Genomic DNA, 7,901 nt, shown 5'->3' with positions numbered 1-7,901 from the left:
TATTTTTAGGCGAACTAAACACGGCCTGCAATCGACGAGAGCATTCTCCAACGGCAAACGGGAATTGGTGTTATACTTTTTCGATCGTTTGCTTCTGCTACCTTCCGTGATTCCGTCTGTGACAATTGGACACGCTCGTTAGCTGGGTAGAGTCACTGACAAAAAAAGGGCTTTCAAAAGGTCTGCAGTACCTGCGCCCGAACAGGGTTGGTTATGATTTATGCGCCTGTCCGAAAACGAGAGCGACAATTTATTTTGTTTCACCGGCTTGGTGACATTTGGTGAAAAATCCCTGCAGCCCTTTAGCGGCACAAAAACGCCATTTTGATCACGCTTTTATGCGATCGTAACGTGATCGTAAGGCGAGTTGAATAATTAGCCAACGATACGGTGACTCATAGATCCCTTTAGCTGCCCAAAGGCTCCCAAGGTTATGGTCGTTGATTACGAAACGGATCCGGATCGCATGCTCCAGCGATCTGCCCTTCGATGGAACAGCTTGATCGATTAATCGTGCCGAAGCCCGGATGACGACACTTTTCCAGTGTGACACACACACACACACATGCAGGCACACGATCACGAACTCGGGGAAGGGCCAGCTTCAGATAGGCCTGTTTTTTTATTGCGCGCGTGACACCAACATCCGCGAGGTAGGCTAGAAAAAAAACCCTCCCCATTCGAGAGAAACTGGATCATCGTGATAAATGTAAATGATAGTAATTTATCACCGCGTTCGTTTTTTTCTTCTTCTTCTATTTGTCCTCCCTTTTTCACCCGTCTCTCGTGTCCCTTTAGGGCGCCGGCGGCTCGTGTGACGCACGAGAAACGTTGACGACAACGACGACTGGCAATTGACAGGCTCATTGCCGTTGTCGGAGGAGCTCTGAGGCGAACGAAGGAAATGTACTTGATGGTCCACGCGGCCCAGCACGTTCGAGTAGGGAACGAAAGCGGCCAAACTGCACGCAATTCGCACGATCGAGTGCGCGAAACAATGGGGCCAAAGAGGACTAAAGGGTGGTACGATCGTGAGCGGATTTATTCGCTCGTGACCGACGGCAGTTGAGCTCGAAGGGCGCGTTTTGTTGCTGTTGAGATGGAGAAAAAAAGGGGTGGAAAAGCCCTTACGGCATTCGTCGCTGGCAGAAAAGGCTGGTATCCGAAAAACTGAACTGGGTCTGTGTTTTTTTTTTGCCAGCTCGATCAGCGGCCACCAACAGAAAAAAAAGCCCATAGTGCCCATTGTCCTGCAGATGGTGCATTTTTGTGGATTTAATTCACCTTTTTTATTCTCCCGACGCGATGTCACGCGTGTACAGCGATTTAAATTCACCTAAATCGGCCACCTCGTTCTGGAAGGAGCACTCGTTGCAACAAAGAGCACCATTATCAAGGACGGACGGACGCTGGCGACATTCAAACCTTAAAGCATGATCTCGTCCGTTGCAGAGCGTCCCTTTGAGTTGGGGATGAGAACTACATCCGGCTTGAGGGACATCTGGGCGTTTTGCGCACCCCCGGTGCTGTCAGATTTACATATTAATCGAGAGCGTTCCTCCCCAAGGTCTCGTTCGCTCAATCTCGACGCTTTAGACACCGAAAAGAAGTCCTTTTTGGCCATCCACCGTGAGATCCTTCCGTTGATCCTTTTTAGATGGGGCATTCTTTTTTCCCATTCATTCATCCCCCGTCTCAGCTCGAACGTGCAGGGAAACGTGAGCCGAGTTCGGTTGCATCGGATTGCAGCTTGGTAGAGCCCTTCCGTTAGCCCTTAAACCGGCTTCAGTCGCCTTAAAGACGTGGTGGCGTGGCCTCATAACCGGAAGCCACCAATGCAGGAAAGCCAATCGATCGGTCACTCGCAAGTTGGATCAAGAAATTCATCCATCCCGGTTGTGAAATGCCACCCTGGCACGTCATCCTCTTTTGCCCCCTTTGATGGGTGATTTACGTGGCACGGCTGGCGAAAAAAAAGGCCCCACATTGGCAAGAGCAAAAAGAAAAAAAAAAAGAATCCACTCAAAACACGCGCTAATGGGCGGGCAATAAGGGGTGGGTTACGCTTTTTTCGTGCAATTTTCCATAAATCTCGCGATCGCACCCGCGTGAAAACTCACCACCAGCTGGGGAGGGGGTGGTTCAGCTTGTGGGTTAGCTATTTCAGGGAGGAAAGAGGCCAAAAAAAAACCATCAAACGACGTCGAGGTGCACAAATTCACAGAGCAACATTAGTCGCGGGTGGACGATTTCGCAGTTTATGCTCACGATCGTTTTCGCTCGCTCACCGGGCATGGGTGGGTGGGTTGGGTGGGTGATTTACTATTCACCCCCTTCACCGGGCACAAGGAATTTGCGGAGAGTATTTTTAGGCGCGATGGCTGCTAGTTGCGATCGTGACATTTTTCACCAGTCGTCTTCACCGCACGCATCTTGGCATGGTGATTATTTTTTGGGGATGATTTTGTTTTTCATCTTCTTTCCTTGCGCCCCGAATGCATCCATATAACTAATAGCACGCTCTGGTTCTTCCACACACCAGGAAGCAATAAACAAAAAGAAAAGGACGTCCCGTTCTTTTAAAACAAAACTCCGCACGTCAAGGATACCGACCGGCGAGTGAACGAAATTTGATGCTTTCCGTCCTCGGCTTTCTCGGGTGCTTTTCGCTTCTTTTTCCTTCACCAGTAGCACGCATTTTCCGCTCATTGGTAAGTGAGGAAAAACGGCAAAAGAACTAAGCGAAAGAAAACCCCCGGAGTGGTGTGTCTTTCATCTTCGAAGACGGTGAGTCGAAACGAAGGATGTGCCAATGCCAAGATGCGATGAATTTTCCAACGTCCCAAAGCGACCCAAAACAGCATCGATGGGCCTTCGCCCTTTCGATAGCAACCGATCGCAATCGTCGGGTCGTCCCGTTTCTAACACCCGGGCGTTAAAAGCCGGGAATCCGTCCTGCAGACTTAAAACCCCTCGCGTGGTGTTCTGGTGTTTTTTTTTCTGTGTACTGACGCATCCGTAACGGAATGGTACCGGATTTTGATGGACGGAGTCGTGTCACTTCTGTCGGTTTTCACGAAAAATGCAACCGATCGAACGCGCGGCGAGTTTTCCTTTCCCAAGCCACTTCTGGAGGTAAGATTGAAGCAACCCAAACGGCACAAGGCAAAAAGGGACCGAGGGTTCCGGACAAATCCATCGCAGCCGTATCCTGTGTCGAAGAAGTTCTCGAGTTTTCTTATCACAACTCCCATCCATCCATCACTCGTCTAGGGGGCAGTGGTTTCGTTCGGTTCGGTTTTTGTTCCCTTTGTCCCTCTGGTTCCTTTCGAGACAGAGCGCTTCTGTGAGACACGCTTTAAAAATGTAATTAAATATCCCTCCGCGTCGTTGGCGTTGGTTCAGGGGTTTTCTTCCTTCTCGCTTTCTCTCTAGACCGTCTCGTTCGTTTCTTCCTTCAGCAGCACGCAAACGAGAGATGCCATAGATTGAAACCATTGCCTTGCTCGCTGGGTTTTCCAATCGCCACCGATCCGATCCGCTAACGCATGCGTGGTTTCCGGGGTTTCCGGGGCAGGGTTCCCGGGTATCACGTTTCCTACACCCAGCCTCTGCCCTGGCACCGGTTTCGATCCTCGGGAGGTGAAGGTTGCAGGAAGCCATTCTCGACGAAACCTGACCTCCGAGGCCGCGCCTCGAGTCGGCTTGGAGATAATTATTCTGGCCAGCGAGACAGGGAAGAGCCAGCGCATCCAATTAGACAGGGGCAGGGGGAGAGGAGGAAGGGGGTGAAAACCACCCCGCAGGGCTAGTCAATCGGCAAGTGGCGTAATTAATTTTCCATTTCCAATTCCGAGCGAGAAACGGCGGCACGATTCTGGGATGCGAGAATTTCCCTCGTTGGGCGTTGCGGTTTTCCACGGGTGGAAGTGCGTCCATTTTGTGCGGTACTGTAATTCTGCTCCCCTTATCTCCTTCTCCGTCTGTAACTGAGCGACCTGCAGGAACCAACCCACGGCCGGAAGCGCCAGAATGTCGGGCGACGGACGGCGATAAGGTCGGTGAGAGGCGTACGGGTTGTCGGGAAGGTGGGTAAGAGAGTGAGGAGGAGGAGGAGGCATGCAGCGAAAAGGCGAGTGAAGAAAACAATAACACTAATGTGATTTATAGTGCATAAATTGATTTTTAATGGCCTCATTTCGGCCTCACAACCGGCAAGCCTGCTGCTGTCGGGCGGCGAACGAAAGATAGCAAAAACAACGAAAAAAAACCTCATCGATAAATGGTGGCCGCCACGGTAATGGGGGCCGCCGGCGAGAGGGTAGAAAAGCGCAGCTGGAGCTTGCCGAAATTGACCGCACACACACACACACGCTTGCACATGCGACACGGCGTGACGTGGCCATCGGCCATCCTAATGACGTTGGTTTTTTTTTAGTTTCCTCCCTGATTGAGCTCCCAAAACCTCGTGGCCACACAATAAAGCCTTCCGGTCTCGGGTGAGAGGCTAGAGGGGGGTCTGATGGGGGGCTCAGGAGGTCTCGGGACGCACCAATTAGAAGTACTTCCGCGTGGTACGTCGCTATTTCGGCCTCCAAACGGAGCGGAAGCGCACAAAATCGTACCGGTTCCGGGCGCGCACAGTTCTTCGAAATACGATCGAGATGTAATTTAGATTGCCACCCCGCGCGAATGAATGAAGCCGTTTGCTGGAGAGGGATGGCATTTTGTACGGTTTTGGGAAGGTGAGCAAGATGCAAAGATGAAAAAAAAAACCACAACCACGAGTCTAATAAAACCATTCCAAGCCGTTAGCTTGCGGATTGAGCGAAGTAGGCAAAGGGAATCGCAGCGCGGCGATCGAAGCAACGTGGAAAAAGGCACGAATTTTCCAGCGTTTCCATGGCAACCCCCCTTTTTGGCGTAAGGGTGCTGCTCTCTTCTCTTGCTGCTGTAGCCAATCGAGCGACATTTAAAAAAATGCCCCTAACTGCAGTTGGCAAATGTCTGGCGGCCTCAATTTCGGAAATCATCACCACACAACTCCTCGTCGTCCTCGTGCGCCTGGAAAAGTTCATCGAGAAAACACACCCCCCATCCCAAGTGGGGTGTCATTTTTGGGAGGGGCGGGCGACTTTCTACGACCTTTTGGTGTGAAACTCCCAAACCCGCCCAGAAAATCCAGACGAGTCACCTTGCACGGCGTATAAATAATTCAATGCGCTATCGCTGGGGCAACCGGCTTTAGCATAACCGGTTCGCGGGAATCACGCATCGGTCCAGGACATTTACGGGGGCTTGAAGCGTTCGGACGCATCCAAAAAAGTTGAAACTTAACCGCCAGTCGAAAATGCGCCGATTATGATTGCCAAAAATGATGCCTTCGAACGACGCCAAAACCGTCGAAGAAAGCGTTGAATTATGCGCGCGCCCGCGTGAGAGAGAGAGAGAAAGAGAGTGAGAGTGAGAGGAGACACACACACGTACATCCCAGGACAGAAAAGTTTCAGCGACATTCAGAGCGACCCACCCTTTTTAGCTGCCAGCGACCCACATGGGCCTAATTTGCAATTTAAACATTTCAAGCACGTAACGGACGACCTGCTCGAAAACCCCCCCATTCACGCTGGAGGGAGTTTGTCACCCCGGTTTTGGATCGAGTTATGTGTGTGTGTGTGTGTTGGTTTCTGGCCTGCGTCCTGCCTAATCCGGGAACCCAGCCCAGCCCACTGACGATGATTGATCGTTCCGTTTCCCGCCGCCGGGTGGGCCCTTTTCTGGGTGTGGTGGTCCCAGCTTTTCCGGCTCTTTGGCATGCCGAACACAAGAAAAAACCACACCAAAAAAAGCAACTCCGTCCATAGCGTCCCCACAGCGTGAGCATGCCATCGAACGGAAACCAGTTCCGGTTGGCCAACCTTTGATCGAAGATGTTCCACCGCCTGGAGAGTCTAAATGGTCACCGTTTTATGACCAAACCGAGCGACAATCATCCGCTTGGCTGTCCAATTAATGGAGCTTCGCTTCTTTTTTCTGTCGAGGGAACGATCGGGAAGTCACTTTCAGACCAACACACATCGGCACAATCGATCCTTTCGTCGCGTTAATCATTCCAATGCTCCCGTTTAGAGTTGTGCCCGTTTTCCATGCGGCGCTACTACCGGTGGCTGGCAAGTGAGGCAAAGCAACGACAACGTGGGGGGAGGAGAGAGACCACCCAACCACCCATCACCACCCCAGTCATTCGGTAATCGATCGCCGATTAGTTGCACTCAGCGAAGGGGTCGAATTTTCTCTTGGGAGGCCGCAAATGGATTGACGCACTTACAATAGGGTGGGTTGGGGTTAGGTTTTAATTAACCGCTTCTTCTTCACGCCGAACCCACGTCCCACTTCGCCTGACGGTTTGAGGGGAGCTATGTTAATGAGCCTCGCCACTGGGGATGAAGTGCAGCGCCGTTGGTTTGATAAATTGCAGCATCGATCCGATTTGGATCGTGAAGCTGTTTGGGGGGGGAGCTATTGCAGGGGGGCCTGGGGAGAGCAAGAAGTGGAGGAAGAAGAGCATAAGAGAGAGAGAGAGAGAGAAAAAGCCAGGCGCGTGATAATCACAAGCTCATGCAGCTCGACCGACCGGCACGCCATCACGATCGTAATCATGCGCATCACGATCGCAACTGAACTGATTCGTTGCCTCGAAACAAAACGAAAAAAAAAGACGCTCGAAAAGAAGCCGATCACGTCGAAATAAGTGCCCCAAGGGTGCGGTCCCCCAAGCCCGTGTTCGGGTGGAATGTACGGTTTTAAAGGAACGACGTGAGCGAACGATCGCTGATTAGTGTCGAGTTTCATCACGGCCCTTGGGTGGGGTTTGTTTGCTGGAAAAAGCTTCAACCTCACCGTGGGTTGCCTTCTTGGGCTGGAATTAGCGATATTTTGTGCGCTTAACGTAACATGAAGTAAATTGATTGTGCTTTGCAACATGAATATTCGCCAGAAATGCACATGAGCGCTAGGGAAAATTGTGATTAATTTGATTTGATTAGTTTTCCCGCGAAAACCTTCATTGGGGTAATATTATACGAAATATCGAAAGCTAGCATTGCAGTAATTTGAAGCCCAAGGAAAGGAAGGCTTTTTTTCCTGGCTTTGATTCCATTTCCTCAACAATTATTTTTCCTCCGCTATCAAGCCTGCCTACAGCACTGGTTGGTTGAATTTGTACTTTAGCCAGCTAATCGCAGCTGGCCAGAAACAGAACAAATGCGTTCCCAAAAACCAAAAAAACCTCGCTCGCTATTTTCCACCCGATGCAACCAACCTCTCACAGGCTCGATCGATAATTACATTCCATTGTCTTTATGAAACGATCTTTTACCTGTCTGGCAGGGGGGAGTTTTTTTGTTGTTGCTGCTGCTTTTCATTAATGAAAGCAACCTCCACTCGCTCGAAAAACTGAACTCTCATAACTCAATTAAGCCCGCGGGCCAATGCTTCCGCCAAAGTTCGCTTTACTTGCTGCTGGTTGGTTTCTTTTCACCCTTCGTTCGTCTGCCGGCAACCGACGATGAAGCAACCACCGATAATGGGCCGACGTGTGTGTGTGTTTGAGACAAGACCATGGTTCGCTTTAGCCGCAAAGCCCCCAAAGGATGAGAAGGCACAAAAGTGCAGCCTCGAAATAACCGCGGAACCCATGAAAGAAACATCGCGCCCCAATCGAAGTGGGCTGCTTTTCGACGTACTGGCAGCGCCTGCTTTGACGTCGTCGTCGTCGTCGTCCTCGTGTGCGTTTACATCGTCTCGTTCGTTTCTTCAACGCCTTTCGCCCACTCTACCAGGGTCCATCTCGGGAAGCTTTCCGGTCTCGCGGTGCCAATTCGATTCCGTTCGAGGGGGTG

The sequence above is a fragment of the Anopheles nili genome, chromosome 2 (genome assembly GCF_943737925.1).
Source record: "Anopheles nili chromosome 2, idAnoNiliSN_F5_01, whole genome shotgun sequence".
In the NCBI taxonomy this organism is placed as follows: domain Eukaryota; kingdom Metazoa; phylum Arthropoda; class Insecta; order Diptera; family Culicidae; genus Anopheles; species Anopheles nili.
Note: the sequence above shows the minus strand (reverse complement) of the source record.